The sequence below is a fragment of the Augochlora pura genome, chromosome 5 (assembly GCF_028453695.1).
Source record: "Augochlora pura isolate Apur16 chromosome 5, APUR_v2.2.1, whole genome shotgun sequence".
In the NCBI taxonomy this organism is placed as follows: Eukaryota; Metazoa; Arthropoda; class Insecta; order Hymenoptera; family Halictidae; genus Augochlora; species Augochlora pura.
Genome location: NC_135776.1, coordinates 10,458,394 through 10,475,639, shown reverse-complemented (window position 1 = coordinate 10,475,639; position 17,246 = coordinate 10,458,394). Strand labels below are relative to the sequence as shown.

Genomic DNA, 17,246 nt, shown 5'->3' with positions numbered 1-17,246 from the left:
GCGATTTTCTACACTTACCGTCTCGAAATCGAGGGAATATTTGCACCTATCGTCTCGAAATCGAGTCAGTCTTTACATCTACTATCTCAAAATCGAAATTAATATCTATACTTTTCTCGAAATCGAAGCCATCTGAAAACCTACCGCGTCGAAGTCGTCGCGATGCTTGCAGTTCCTGTCGCGATTGCGTGTCCGATTTGATTCACTTTCTGTCGCCACTGTGTGGCCGATGGCGTGTAGAGAAGGCTACACTTGCTGTCGCTCGAATTACACAATACCATATATAGCATTGTCTTTAATACTTCTTTTTGACTTTAATACTTCTTTTATAATTACGAATCGGTTTTTTTAATGTTTTTTTTTCGTAAATAAAATAAAATACTTGATTCGTATAATGAATAAATACGGTGTAAAATCTGACCAATATATTAAACAAATTTTCATGTATAAAAAATTGGAAATAAGAAAGTTAAGTAATCGTTTTTATGCTAGCGTTACAATGTATGTATTCATAGTAATATACACCGGCATGCGGCGGCTGCCTCTCCAGGTTACAATGTAGTTTCGCTCGCCCCGAGTCTCGTTCCATCTCTTTCTTTTATGAGATGTCCCCAAATACAAAGGCGAGCCGCGAGGATCGATAACCATGTCTTCGGATTCAGTTCGTGACGACTTTCGATTCCTACTTGGCGACATTAACTGAATCATTACTGTATTTCTATATTAGAAATGATAGAAAATATGAATATACAAATATAACATTTTGTTAAGTTTTCGTTTAGACATTGCAGGGGTTATTATTTGAAAATCCTACAAATCTCCATGGTAATATAAAAGACGACACAAACGATATTGTGCAACAACTTCCTACGACTAATAACAACAACGGTGACAACGATAACACTACAAAACACAAAATTTTGCAGGGTAACGGTTCTCCTTGCGATGCATCGATAATTCCCGTCGACTCTTCCACCCCTCCCAGTCTTCTTCCTCATTATCTTACCATTCTCTCTCTCTCTCTCTTTCTCTCTCGCATACACTCTCTTTCACTCTATCTCATTCTTGTTTATTCTCTCTCTTTCTTTCCTTACTTCCCTTTCACTCACTCACGCTCTATCTTTCAGTCACGCAAGACTTCGAAGAACCTAAGCAATGATCCCAGCACACTCGAAGCTGCCCAAACACTCTGTAAACATCTATCTCATTCATTCTGTATTTGACGACTCTCACTCTCAACCATTTTGCCTTTCATACTCAGAAAAACCTTACAATATTAAGAACAATGTAAATTTCAGGTTCGTTTTGTGTCTCAACATAATATAGTTGTTTCTTCTTATTGTCTCGTTTCTTAGAATAACAAAACATTCCTTTGTCATGGTTATTGAAAATCATTTTTCCCCAATGCGAAACAATTCGATACCGTATTATAAAATACAATTCCTTTTATTGCTCGCCCTTATGAACAATTATTCGAGAAAAATTCGAGAAATCATTATTTCTATTAATTCTAAATAATATTTTTAAATCAGGCTTTGGAAGAAAAATAGTTCAGTAGGGGCATTTAGCAATTATAGATATCTGCCATAGTAGAACGCGGTACATGTATGTATTCCTTTTACTCGAGTCGGTGTTCGCCGCGACCTTGACCGTCCTACCCCAATTACGGTTTCTGAGAAACTGTGAATTAAAGACTTCGAATTGAAAGAGGAAAGCTCACAGAAGCCCAACATATTTTTTAGAAACAAAGGAAACAAAATTGTTTTTGTATTTTAGTACGTTGAAAGAACATTTATTTTCAAATAGAAACAAAATTTGCTCAGATACGTATATTCCTCGTGGACCAGAAAAAAGTCACAAACTTGTACATTTAACTATTTTGAAGATATGAATTCAAACATGAAAGAAGTTCTTCCAAAAATCAACAAAAGCTGGAAACTTTAAGAGCTCGTAACTCTAAAACAATTTCGAAATTAGAAAAATGATGACTTAAACTCCTCCTAATTGCATATGGACTACGTATAATATATTTCAATATCATTAAAATCCTTGACATTGAGATACAAAATTACGCATCAAAATTGACATCAAGGTACTTGCGGGAGTGAATTCATAAAGAAGAAAGTTTAAAAATATGGGTAGAATCTTTACGTCCACTTTCATGCGTTCTGTCCATTTTTTATTGTATTACTTGTGTTACTGTTTCAAGAAGAGATAACAGTTGTGGCGGAGTTCCATAATAGGTACTTTTACCTTGTCGTATGCCAGAGTAGATGGTCGTATTTGTAACCGAAAAAGTTACAATCGAAAATGAAGCTTTTCGTTTCGGTTGTAACAGTTATAGTGCCTGTTATAAAGGATCATTTGCGTTGCAGTAAGTATTGTACGAATAAGAAATGAACACGTAGGGGGGAGAGGCACGTGTATCGGCTCGCCAGCAATATCGTAAAATAAGCTTCGTGGAGTCCAGCCTTATGCACCAATAAGGCAGCCTTCTGGCCAGGTCAATGCTTACTGGTTTTGTGTTTCACCTCGTTCCCGCGCACTTTCAGCGACATCCGCTTCGGGCGAACTGTAAATATACTAGTAGATGCATGCTCGATCCTTTTTAAGAACCCAAAATAACAGTTATTTGCACTATTTTTCGGACAGAAATTAGTAACAAAATCTTATTTATTCTATTACTTAAGTTCAAGTTATTAATCATAAAATGTAAAAGAAACTGCGTAAAAAACCCGTAATAAAAAGATTCGCATTTTTATTTTCAAACGACGAATACTGTTACATCCTGTTGTGACTATCATAAACTGGCTATGCTAAATGCATGTTAATGTTTCTATTGGAAGAATTTCCTTAGTATTGTCATTGTATTTAAAATAACTGCTTTTTGAACATGTGAACGTATATATGTTGGAAAGTGTAACATGTGTAAATTTTGTGTAAACAATTTTGGGATCATACCTGTTGTCAATGTTACAAAATGGAATAAATGGATGAATTAATTACAAGTGAATAACATTCTCAATATTTGATTCATTTCTCAACAAAATTTTATTGGGGGATCGGGTCGTACACTATAGTATGCCTTTCAAAAACAGGTGGTGACAGTATAGTTCTACTTCCAGTTTCGGAACGAGAAAACGTAACGTATTAAAATTCGTAGTGGGTGTGCAACTTCTAGCCGAATAAGTCACCCACACGTGACATCATCCGACTGTTAAGGATTTCGACGTGTCTTCTTCTAAGCGTGTACGATTCGCCTTTTAAAGAGTTTCCAATTCTTAACGTGTTTCTGTCTACACCTACAGCCGGTGTAAGAAGTATTCGTACACTTTCAAAAATGGAGATCATTGAAATAGTTGAAAATCTTTATGGACCGATCAAAGCCACGAGCAAATACAAAAAAACCACAACTCTTTGCCCAGATTACCCTGATCAACCTCAACTTTGTCTGAACCGTTTTAAAACATTCTATTGAAATAATTTTTTTTAATAAACGTTTATGACAATTCTTCTCATATTTTGTCAAATAACTTTCGAAATACCTGTCAATCTACCTTGTAAGCACTCAAATAAGCGTCACTCGAATCCAATTCGAATTGTAAGATAAGAAATAGATAATAGTATAATTGATAATATATTTTTCAAATAACTATTCACGGACACGATTACTGTTCGAACTAATGTAAAATTTTAATATCAAAATATTTTTAAACTTTAAAACTACTGATATCACTGATACTACTGTTGATACTACTCATCCGATTATTATGTGCCCCGACTTTGAGTATCCGAGTCTTTCTAACGATGCTAACACTCAACAGATGCCGTCACTATTTACTGAGATATGGAACCAGTCTTCAAAGTTAATTGTCATACTGTGCATGTTGCGAACGAAAGCTTTAGAAAGTGTATGGATGCTATCGGTAGTTCCGTTGTACAACAAAAGAAAGTACAGGAACCATAAATTAGCTCACTCCAGAGACCAACTGAAACGAAAAATTATAATAGAAGAAATATCTATATCTTATACTATTTTGATGACATTATTTTATATTCGTATTAAATGTATGAATACCATTCAGATAAGGTAATCAAGGTACACTAAATTTTGTATAAATATTACAAACAAGCCTGATCAGAATATTTAAAAAAAGTATTGAAAATATATGAAATATTTGTTTTTCATATATTCTTTTTACTTTAATTTAATACCCTAATTAAACTTTTAGAATGCCTCATAAAAAAGTTAGAAAAATGAATAATGAAACCATGGATATAAAAGCATACGAAGAAGACTAGGAATCCTATAACATTTTACCCGTTTCCTATATTTTATTAATAACTTGGATATTCCTTAATGCGCAACGAAACCACTATAACTGAATAATCTCAGATAAGTGGATAAGAGGATCGAATAATAATTATTGTTGTAAGTACAATAGTCTATGCGTAATCGTATTATAAAAAGAACAAAGTGTACAAGTGTCCTTATGTGTGTGGTATCTCCTATTACGTGCATTATAGTCATTTAATTGAACGCTTTGGTTTTCGTTGATTGCAAACGCGTCATTAGAAAAACTAGTACGCGAAGATAAGGCTAACTCGAAAGCCTAGAATGCTTGCGGACCGTTATCAAGATGCTTAGCATTCAGCGTGTTTAAAAGGAAGCACGTGATTAGACGATACTCTAACTTATGGCGCGAATACGTTCCGTTGAGTATATTAGTCAGAGTCGTTTCTATGACCATTGACGCCGTGTTATTAGCGCGAAGTTACACAGCCTTTGGCTATGTAAAAGAGACTAATGATACCTGGCTCATTTTGTTGGTTTTCGGACAAAATCTGCCAATTATCGATAATTTGCGCAATTCTTTGAAAGAAAAATTCGAATAGTACTTGTGTTTTGCAATTTGCTTCAGGGAATGGGCAAATTCAAATACATTGCATTCTATGTTCTATAAAATAGGCTAGAGCGCTTTAGATACAAGCAATTCGTTTTAACTTTTATCTCGAACAGCTCTGAATTCGATAGAAAATGGACAATTTTTAGATTTTCAAGTGGTATTGTACTTTAAGTTACGACTTCAGTATATGTTGAAGACTTTAAAATGTCTACAGAGAAAACAGTTTTTTATTGAACTAGTAAGACGCAGTGGGTGACAATAATATTTGAATCCTTTTTAAAACACTCTCAGACGTGCCATCACACAGTGCGGACGAGTACTGTATCGATCTCGCTAGTGTATCGTTGGTATAACAGCTCTTCATATCTCAGTTCGATAGTAAGATAAATAACTGGCCTGACGAGAACTCATAGAAATCTTGCAAGGAACCGCATCTGTAAATCACCATTAAAGATGAAGAATGCCAATGAAGGACATTACAAAATTAACGCAATTTATATTAGTTTAACATTACAAACAAGCTTTTGTTCCTATACTTTGCAAAATGTCATTATAAACATACACAAATTAAATAGAACTGAATTTCAATTTTTTTTGTACTAACTAAATATGCAAAAAAAGTTATACATATATTCCATTTAAAAAAAAAACTAAGTAGACTTCATTATTAAATTTCACTACTAAACTTTTTTGTACTTTCAATAATTTATCAAACATATATTTCCTTGGACATCTGTGTAGTGATTTATATTATAGAATACCATCGATACGCTTTCTTTATTTCGTTCCCTCAAATAAATATTAATAGTTGAAGAATATTGTTTTCTAGACATTTAACCATGTTGGAAAGCAAAACTTCTTTATTTTGCATAACATGCTTTTATATCGACTTTTGACCAATTTTTGCGATAAAAAAAACTTCACTGTATGTCGATCGAGTGTTAAAAACAAGAGAGTAGGAATTTGTAGTTGTCTTTTGTGTTAATATTATCTTTTGTGTAAATACACCCAATTCACGTACAAGGGTTAAAGTAAACACTTGATAGATACGAGACATACTTGCGTATACAAGGGAAGATTTTAAAAATTGTCACGCAAGGGCACGAAATAAAGCAACTAAGATTGCAACCATACCTCCATGTCAATTACGAGACCAGTTTCTGACAACGAGCCAACAATATGCGGGTTTCTCATGACATTCAGCACCGTAATTTCTTTTGCCATTATTCAACTAGTGGGAGTCGCGACAAGAAAAGAGACTCTTATTGGCGAATCGGAAGAAAAGTACCATAACAACGATGATTAGACCGCGGATGTTTATGCAAATCCACAGTTTTTACAAAATAGGTACACAGTATGATAATTAATTTTTAAGACTGGACCAATAGAACGAGATAGAAACAAAATACGCAAAATTTCATGTGTTTTATTCAAAAAATTTCCGCTTGTCTCCATACATTTGTTACAACGATTCAAAAGGGATTTAAATGCACGATTTAGCTAATTGCGTAGTATTTCCTCTATAGGTACTTCGTTTAATGAGAGCTTGAACAAAATAAAAACAGAACGTTCACGTCGTCAGTACATACTCCGGTTTTAGCACAGTGACCGTTATGCAACGATGATTAGGGACGAATTTCAAAGGATCCTCATCGAGGTGTCCCAAAAATTACTCGCTCTCTAAAATTGAGAAGTATCTGAGATTCCTTGAAGCAACTCATTCCTGCTAAGGAAAAAGTTGCTCCAAATGACCTCAGGAATCCCTCATTTACTAATTGCGAGTGACTTTTGGAACATCCTGTATTTTGGGCCAGTTCTCGTTGAACGTAGTATACTTTCTGCATAGAAGCTGTTTGAATGATCAAAATGTCTTCGAAAAAAACATTCTCCTAAATCTAGTTTCAATTTTGGAAATAAAGAAAAGTTGCACGAAGTTAAATCAGGTAAATATGGGCACTCAGGTGATTGAGCACACCTTAAACAAGAAAGAAATGTTGTGATAAGAGCTGTTTTTTTTTTGGTATAATGGGGCACATATTGTCTGATATTAATATTTTTTCTGTGGGGGGAGTAGATGAGGAAATTTAAAGGTCATGTTAATTTTTTAAATAGGACCATATATTTTTTATGATACTGCAATAACAGAGCTCGAGAAGAATTTACTTATCTGGAATCCGATGTCATGTAATAAATTATAAATTAGAATGACCGAAATGAATGTCAGTGGGTATCATCCATAAGGATGTCGGGGTATCTACGACAATCTACTGATAGCTGATAACTAAGATTAGAATCGTTCTAATTTATGATTCATTACATGGAATGCTTTTCCATCAAGTTCCTATTGCTCCATCTGTTTTCTATAAAAGTATGCATTTGCATAAATCTCCGGAGTCTAATAATAATAGTAATAGTAATAATAATAATAATAATGTAAGATTTTCCACGCGCTTCTCTCGATAAACTCGCAAACTCTCACACAAGGACCTCCACCACGCAAAGTCGAAAACGGACTGACCCCGAAACCTCCGTAGGGCCTCCTTTTATACATGGTCTGAAACAAACACACTCCATTCGCCCAGGTGTCATCAAACATACCGCGCTTCAATCGTGCCGCGTCTCAATCACACCGCTGTCCCCAAACATGCCGTGATCGATTATATCGCGTCTCACTCGCACTGCGTTTTCAAACATGCCGCGCTTCGATCAGACCGCGTCTCAATCGTACCGCGTCTTCAATCGCACTCGTTCACACACGTTCACACTACACACATCCTACAATAATAATAATAATAATAATAATAATAATAATAATAATAATAATAATAATAATAATAATGTGAGAGTTAATAGTGAAAATGTTTCGTTCCTTCTTTCGCGAATAAAGGAAAAGGCCCATTTTTAGTGGAATAATCAGTTACACTGGCCTCCTCACGTAACTGTCTTACATAATGTAGAGCCCACGCGTTCCCACGCACGCGAAATTGCTACATTCGATTCATTAACACCATTCCATCATTCTTCGCCCCTTCTTTGTTGGATTGTTTTTCTCGTCTGTGTTAGTATACTTATTGTATTACTTCCGCGATGATGGACCTATTCCTTCGACCGATCGCGTCTCGCTGTATTCATTGTTCCTTTTTTGGGTCAATCCACTTACAGAATTTACCCGGGATCCGGGCTTATGTGCATAGCCAACACAGAACTGGGGTTTCAACTCTAATACATGTGGGATTCCCCTATCACGAGTCTTCCGAACGGATATCTCGGTTAAAGAATCACTCAATTTAATAAATAAAGAAATAGATATGCATATGTATTTAGTCTAGTAAAAGTACAAATGATATTTAACGCTTCGAGGCTAGACGCTGACTACATACATACTTAACGGTCTTCCTTTTTATTCCCTCTCGCGATCACTTCATTCATTTGTTTATTATCGATCCATACTTTAGGGACGCTGTCCCGCTTCGTCGCTCACGCACTCACACACATTAAAACACACCGCAGTTCACTCATCACATACATATTCGCGTATCACTCGTTTATAGACGTGACTTCTCTAATTTACAATACCGTGGGAGTAGAGAATCCGATTACTGTAGCGTGGTCAGTCGCTGTACCTTTGATTTGTTCACAGGCATAATTAACTTTATATTTATCGAATACGATACATTACGTTTTTTAATTCAAAATGAAACAAAATAAAATAATACAAAAAGGAATGTATCTCCTACAATAATTATAAAGTTAATTATGACCGAAAGAAACCAAAGGTATAGGAATTGGTTGACTCACGGTAACCGACTCCACTACTTTAGTGTGCGTCATATATTTAAATAAATATATAATGATAAGGAACAAATTCTTTACGGTAAATTAAACTAGGGTATATAAATGTCAAAACACAAAAACCTTTCTATTTATAAAAGGTTGCCTAAATAATTAAAAAATATAAGAAGACATCGAAATTTTGCGTTACATAAGTATTCGAACACCTTACAAAATTTAATTCGGAAGTTATAAAAATTTTTATCGTTTAGTATTTTAGCCACTCATTTCTTTTATAAATGTTTAAAATCCGCTATTCACTTGTTATGCAATTTTTAGCAATAATTATTTGATCAGAAGCTGTAGTTATGAATTAGTCGAAGAAAAAAAAGAAACGAGATTTGTTGGTGTCACAAATTCTACGATATACATAAATATAAAAGACTTGACAATTTAAAATTGACTATGCGTTGAGTAAATACGCAACACGAAATTAATATTTTAGTTTATTTTCTTGAAAAATGCAAAGAAGAAAGAATACGATATTTTGAAAAAGATATTTGGCCAAGCTAGATCCTGGGAAAAAGTATTTGATCATTCACGTTTCCATAGAGGCGAACAATAATTTCCTTTATACATATTCGCAATAACCAATATTTTAGAACGTTTTACTTGTATTTGGCTGTTTTAACGAATGCTAATGATGATTTTATAAAATTTTCCGTTTTATTAACGTAAATGTTTCCCTACGATAATTTATTGCTTATATTCCGTCTTTGTTTCAGTGTATTCGTTTCACTTCATTGTTCTCAAAGGATAATGGTAGAGATTGACTAATTTTGGTAATGAAAGTTCTCTGTGGGATATGTTCTAAGCAGTCAGAAATGCATAATTATTTAACTTGAAGTTGATGGGAAAGTTCTAAAAAATAAGCGCAAACTTCAAAGTTTCGCAAATCTTTTGATTCGCTTCTGTGAGTCAATAATATACCACATTTAAATAATGTTAAAAATATACTATTTAAATTTTAGAATTAAAATATGTTTAATATATTATATATTTATTATTATAAATATATAATGATTCTATTAAATTCAGTTCGTCATTTTCTTCATAAACATATTAAAACATTTATTGCGAAAAATCATTTGTTTAGAAGATATTTGAACTCTAGTATCTTTTATGCACGAGTAAGTATTTGCCTTCAGTTTGAAGGCCGTAATTTTGAATAGCATCCGTGGTCAAGTGAATGACGCTATTTTAATAAAATATTTTTATTACAATATATATTTATAATATATATATAATTATTATATATATTAACATATTTATATATATTAAATTAATTTAATTATTGTATAAATATGTAGTACATACGTATATTTATTTGTAGCCAAATACGCGCGACAAAAATCATTTTGCTTACAGTGCGCGGAGTGTATCAATCGCAATGTTTCGTTGAGATCTATTTGTCAAGATCGTGGGAAATCGCTTGTAAAGAAAAATTGTTCATGGTGATTGCTTCGAGGCTCGACGAATTACTTTCACCGTTGCATTGTATCGTCGACGAACACAATTTTGTACTGCTTAATACTGAACCGAGAGGAAATAGCGCAATACGTTATGCTTTCTGTTAACCATATCCTATTGCAACAAGCCCCCTTGGCAAAAAAAATATCAGTTATGCACGTCCGTATCCTTTTATGTAGATATCGATGTCACGTTATCATATTTCATATAATAATTAGAACATCTGGAACTCGAAAAATCAGACCGCGATGTAACTATGAAGCGAATATGAATGTTTTCTTAATCTGTGTACGCGAAAATTTGTTTGCGTTTAGAAATTTCGAAGCAATTCAAATCACATTTTATCGAACAAGAGAGCTTTTAAAACCAACATCGCGTGAATTATCTTTCTATCCAGTTTTAAGAGAAATCAATGATAGTATCTTATCATTTATCAATAAATGATATGTTCTAACTGATATTTCTTCAGTCGAACAGTATATTCAGAGCTTTCCGATGAATGAAAAAAATATTTTCGAATTCAGCAGTAACATAATTCAATAAAAAGCACTCCGTAACGCGTGACTGGATTAACACTTGTCAACATTGTGATGGCGTTATTTTCAGTATCCGCCATCTCTGTATTTGTAATTACAATTATCGTCTCTTACTATTGTAAATTTATTTGCGAGATTTTTATTATAACTTGAATATTTTTAAAAATATATAGCTGCTTTCTGATATTTAAAAAAAGAGCAAGATGATCTTGACAACCTTAAAAACGTCCACGCATTAAAAAAACTAGTAGCAGTAATTGACTTCCCACTCGAAATATTAAAGGACATGTGTTAGTTCATTTTTTTAAATCGTGTGTCTGCGAGATCTACAACCCCAGCTTAAATGGAACACTCTGTATAGTTAATAACATAATTTAAAGGCCATCTCCTAAAGGAGTATTATATTGCACGGAGATAATTAGAAATGATTAGATAGTCGGATAATTGAAAAGAGAATAATTAAAGATACACAATACGCAACCACATAAAAAGATGGCACATAGCATGTTATCTTTAATTTCGCATAATAAAATTAAGATAGGGCGGAAATTCTGAATCCTACGCTAACATGACCTTCTACAAAGATGGAAACGTAAATGCAGATTGGTATTACATCAATGATTTCTGTCGGTAGAATTATGAAGACAGACAAAGTCTATAAAACACTGAGAATACGTTTATATTTTCTTGAATATCTTATGAGATTTCAAGCAAGTAACGCGCTCAATTAGTGATCGTTGCTTTCTAAAATTAGTGGTCCCGTAATGGGCCGTGGTAAAACGTTGAGCGAGAGTAAAGTAAATACACTTCTTGCTTTAAAAAGCCATTGCAAAAGAAGTTAATCAGAACTGTAAAATCATTCATAATTCGCCGAAAAACATAAATACGTTGAAACAAGTAGCAGCCAGCGACTAGCAGCAGTTTCTCAACGAGAACCATAGTCAATTGTCAATGTTACATCAAGCAACACATTTTAATTATTCTTTAATAAGGTTTTACCAATATTTAAACTATTCCAAACTTTGCTATACAGTTTTTACATAATATTTTGCCACGAAAATGTCATGTTCCCGAGATATGTATATACATAATCTGATATTAGTAACATTTTTCTAGGTGAACGTATCGAGCAAATACGAAGATCGTCTTTATCTTTTTTTAATGGAATCATATATTTTTTAATATACCAGTCGATTCTCCTTAAAATTCTTTTCACAAAAGTACTAAGGCATTTATAACGAAAAATCATTGAATATTTGACTGAATTGATTTGAACAGGTCAAATTAAACTCCCGTATGTGTGTAAATTGATTTACAATAGATATTGAAATTTTCGAAAAAAGTTTACGTGTAATTAATGTGTGGGAATATTATATTTGTGACATAGTTCTGAACACACTTGCTACTTGTTTAATAAGTTAGCTGCGAATTTGTATGTCGAATAAAAATTGTGGGTCACATCAATTAAATGGTAATGTGTTTTCCCTTTTAATAATTGTAATGAATTGAAAATAATGTAACAATATCCTTAAATTCTTCTAATAATTTTACTATTTTGCATTTAATTTGTCCATTCTCAGCGTAAATGCGTAACATTCCGCAGTCTGTCGACAAGTACCTAGAAAACTCAATTTTTATGCACTCGTTTGAAGATTACTAATTTATTTATTACTAATAATTAAGATTATTAATGGTACTACGGTAAAGAGGTTACATTGGAAGATTAATTAGAAAATTAGATCTCATACTAAAATTACCTGCCGGAAAGATTGATTAACGCTCAAAAGGCGGACACTATTGATGATTATATACATGGTTAGCAACGTTTAGCTCTATTTAGATACTTGTTCATCAATGCTTCGAAACATGTTTTCAGTGGTATTTTATCTAGATCTTTTTACTGTAACCAATTAACCAACCTCTCATTGAATTTAATCAGCAGAAGCTAAGCGAACTATATAACTTATAAATTACATATAGGTTTTACCTTTATAGATTATACCTGTATCTATATAGATTACGCCTTTGAAATGCTAGGTGCATTTGTTGCCGATTCAAATCGTTCGACTGTTCACGCTTCACTTATGGGTCGTTTTCTAATAATCATTTAAAAATCTAAGATCAATAGTAAATTCGAAAAATTGTTCAAAAGCGACAATAATATTAATCCTAATTAATCAAATTATTTCGATTAGCATAATACAACAACTTCCTTTAACGTTAATATTTAAAAGGATATTGCTGAGTTACTCTTAAATACAGCTCAGTTATTAAAAACTTCCTATTATCACTAAACCTGCTTAGCCCGAAAACTAACTGTACATAGTATGTGATGTTTTATAAAAATGTCAAGATTGTGAATTAGCGGCTCGGTTAGATTTAATGTTAATAGGCTTTCTACTAATAGTATTTTTATAATTTTATTTATTCATGCTCTCAACACATTTTTGAGATACTTCTCTTCAACAGGTTAATTTCTCTACAGACTTTAGTGAATGATGTGACAATGTCAATTATTTGTAAAAAAAACTGTTAGAAATATGGTTATGGTGCGCGAAAGACGTGTTTCTATGTCCGTGGTTTATACTTCCTTAATCAGATATTCACACCTACTTTTACTATCACAAAACTCGCGTATTCCACTCAAATCCTGACGGAAACTATACAGGGTGTGTGCATTTTATCTCGAGCACACGACGATATGCCTGATGTTGGAAAAAATGCGATGAATGTGAAAGTAGGGCATCTTTTTCAGAAACTTAGTTAAGAATAAACATGATTTATAGTGTTCAAGGTCATGTAAATGTCATGGGTATTATATACAGATATAAACGATCGTAAAAAAGATGTTGCAATTTTTCATAAACACATCTTTTTCTAACATCAGACATAACAGAAATATCACGCGTGCTCAAGATAAAATGTACACTCTGTATCATCAAGTAACAATATTTATGCCCCGAAAATGAATCTATGGACCCGAGCCTCACCGACCAAGTGTTAAATAAAAACTGTCCTGTTCACCTTTTGATAGGTGAGGTCTCATTGTTATTTCCACTACCTGAAGGTCGTGTCCCAATTTATACCCGTTCATACTTTATTTTCACCCATCTCGGTTGAATTTATATCGTACATTCTCTCCAATCCATTATGTACACGTACGAATATACATAGATTGTAGATACAGTCGAGTTCAAAAGTAAGTGGATAGATAGTGAGAAATGATATCAATATATTTTTAATTATTAATATTTAAGAAATATTAATTAATATTTTAATCTTAATTAATATTAATAATAATGAAATATTATTTAAAAAATAAAAAAAGAGAAATTCCAAACCATGTTTGCCATTTCATTACTTCGGATGGCCGTAAATGTAACATCACAGAAGTGTATAGTGTCTCTGAAAGTGCAGCAGAAGAAATTTATGTCAGGTATTTATTACGTAATACCGTAGAAAATTTAAGAGGTCGTGGACGATGTATCGTTGTGCAAACAGATCGTCAAATTGTTCGGAAATGTCAATAAAATCCAACAATTCCGTTAGGAAACATTGCAGAAACTTTAAGAGTAAACGTTTCAACAAGAACAATAAATAGGAAACTGAAAGAAATTGAACTCGCATACCACAAGGCTAGGCGTTCATTTATGAATAAAATTAATATGAAGAGACCTTTGCATATTGCGAAAAAATATATAAACATCGCATTGTCATCTTGGAAAAATACAGTATTAACCGATGAAAATAAATTTGAATTGTGGCAATTGGTAAACCAACTATAAAATATGAAAGAAAACAAACGAAGCGTTTACAAAGTCGTTTATCATGCCAACAGTTCAATTTGACAACGAATCGTTAATAATGTGTGGATATTTTCCTTTTAAAGCGGGATTGAAGTTCTGGTAAAAATATACGGCACCGTGACTGTAGATAAACACATTAATATTATAAATATAAATTTAACAAAAGTTTCCGTTGTTTGAATAGCCTCCACAAAGTCTTAACTTGAAACTAATAAAAAATTTATTGAATAAAAAATCTATAAAACTAATTTTGTTTATGAAATTATTGAAAAAGTTCACATTGAAGATCTAATAATCGGCATGACTAACATTAAGGTATTTTCGCAATAAATGTTTTAATATTTTTATGGAGAGAATGACGAGTTAAATCGACCAGTTCGATAAAAAATATATGATTGCATTTCAAAAAACAAAGTTGACCTTCATATGTCCTCGACGCGTTCACCTGTATAAAGATCGTATTTATGTTAGACCTTAAAACCATAAGGCAACAGTTTTAAGATAAGGAATGAAGCATCTAAAAGGCGAATATTGCTTCCTCCTTTCCATTAATTCCTTCAATATGAATTTAGGAACCTAATAGGACTTAGGACTCCTAATAAGAAGTAATATCGAACATATGGAACAGTTCTGAATTTTGAAAACATTAATATTGTTGAAAATTTGGAGATTTCTTGAGTTGTACGATCCACTGTATGTACCGTACTGAATAAACGAATAAACACTGGATATACAACAGTGACCATATGCCTAAAAACAATTGAAAAACAATATTGCATTTTAAAAATTGGACTCACTTTTCTATTAGACGATGACTATAATAGTTTCTTTAGATGCTAGAACTTTCATGTTTTGGTTGGAATTCATGAATTATTGCGATTTTCACAATTTTTAATCATACACAATTTATGTCAAAGTCAACTGAATTCGATGAAATTTTCAGCATGCTCATCAGTTATCGAGATCTACAAGCCGCATTTTTTTAAATTTTCGTCATAGTCTCAAATGAAAAGTTGAGAAATATGAATTCTTAATATTTTTGCTATTCCAGGTAATAGTAAAATTTTTTTAGTCTTTAGTCATTAGTCTCGTTCTTAACTATATGATCGTCATTGTATTTCGTAATTGTTTATGTGTATGTATGTGTAGGAAACATTCACTTTGTGGACCGTTGACATCGTATACTATTTCCAAAGTGAGTGTGCGACACCTTAAGCGTGTATGTTATATCACAAGAACATTCGAGGAAGAAATGCGAATATGATCTTGAAAAGTTCAATTCTTATACATTGTAGTTAATATAATAACGAATGGAATATGTCATATTTGAGATCACATCGGTAAACAATATTTTTTTAAAACTGAATCAACAGAATAGAACGCTTCATTACACAAAAATTTAACGCACACTATAATAAAATGAAACTATAACATTACGAGTTTACGTAGATTCAATTTTGCATATTTCCAATGAGACTTTGGTATATGGTTCCTTGTATCTATTTACAAAATATGACCTTTACATGTTTGGTTCTACAGTTCTTTTGCTATTTTTTTTCTTTCACAGTAAATACAAAGGTATGCGTTGCTCCTCGATACGATCTCGAACATCGCATACTTCGATCGTTATTACATTATTGTTACATTATTACATCAACTGCTCTACGTAGAGAAATTAAAAATTTGTGTACAGTTTTATAGTTGCGAGACGCGGCGTGAAAGTGAAAATTACTATGCATTTAAAAAGAAAAGAAATAAACAATTACGAAATATGTTCAATTGTTTTGTCCAGCAATGTAAGACGGCAGCCTAATAAATGGAAATCATGTGCGCAAAGGTGATCGTGCGGTATGTGTGATTGCCTGGAGTGGTCCTCTCGCACAGGAATGTTAGTCAGCGGCGTAAATAACGACAGGGCAACCGATCGGAGGACGCTGGTGGGGTCGGGCAGAGGTAGCAGACACAGGCTCACGGATATTTCCTCGAGTATTTGCATACAATTCCGCTGGACGCGAATCCACTACGTTCAGGAATCCGTGGAAAGTTTCCCGTCCACCTCCCATTTCCTCCTTTCCACCTTTCCACCTTTCGCACCTTTCCAGCTTTTCGCCTCTCCACCTCTTTCCACCTTTTCACCTTTCCATCTTTATTCCTTTATTCCTTACCGAGCAGCGGATTGAAGCGGTTTCCGTTTCGTGGGCGTCGTCAGCGAGCCCGTTTACACTCGATTCGATACTTCCTGGCAATGGGACCGGGACGCGCAGCCAAATCAATGGGTATCTTGTTCGAGTGGGTCCAGTCACAGAGTAAACTTTGACGAAAAGTCCTGAGAAGAAAACACGACCGACCAGAGACCGCGAAACAGCACCGAACGAAGCGAACCGCACGCTTAAGAACCTAGTCAAGCACTGGCACTGGTGAGGCCGCCGACAGGTGAGCCGTGCCAACAGTTTACGGCCAGTGACGTATCACCGGTGTGTTCTATCCAGGGCAACAGGTGTGAGCCGGCACAGTAGCGTACCTTGCCACAGAGCTCGTACGCTACACCTCGACGTCGCGCGTTTACAGCCTTTTCAATTCGGAATTCAATCTTTTCGCGGACTGCGTTCACTCTCTTCCGAACCGGATTTACGTCTTTATTAATTAAATTCATGTTTATTCAAACTGTTTATCTTTTCTTTACGTCACATTCGTTC

General features: G+C 33.6%; 1 protein-coding gene across 1 annotated transcript in view; it reads right to left on the bottom strand.

The window, feature by feature from the left end:
* Positions 1-16,945, bottom strand: part of LOC144470503 (echinoderm microtubule-associated protein-like 2) — an 87,575-nt gene extending 70,630 nt beyond the window's left edge. Inside the window, exon 1 of the mRNA XM_078181736.1 lies at positions 16,716-16,945. The gene's annotated coding sequence lies outside the window, so the exon portion shown is untranslated. The remainder of the gene's footprint in view (positions 1-16,715) is intronic.
* Between the last annotated feature and the right edge of the window lie 301 nt (positions 16,946-17,246).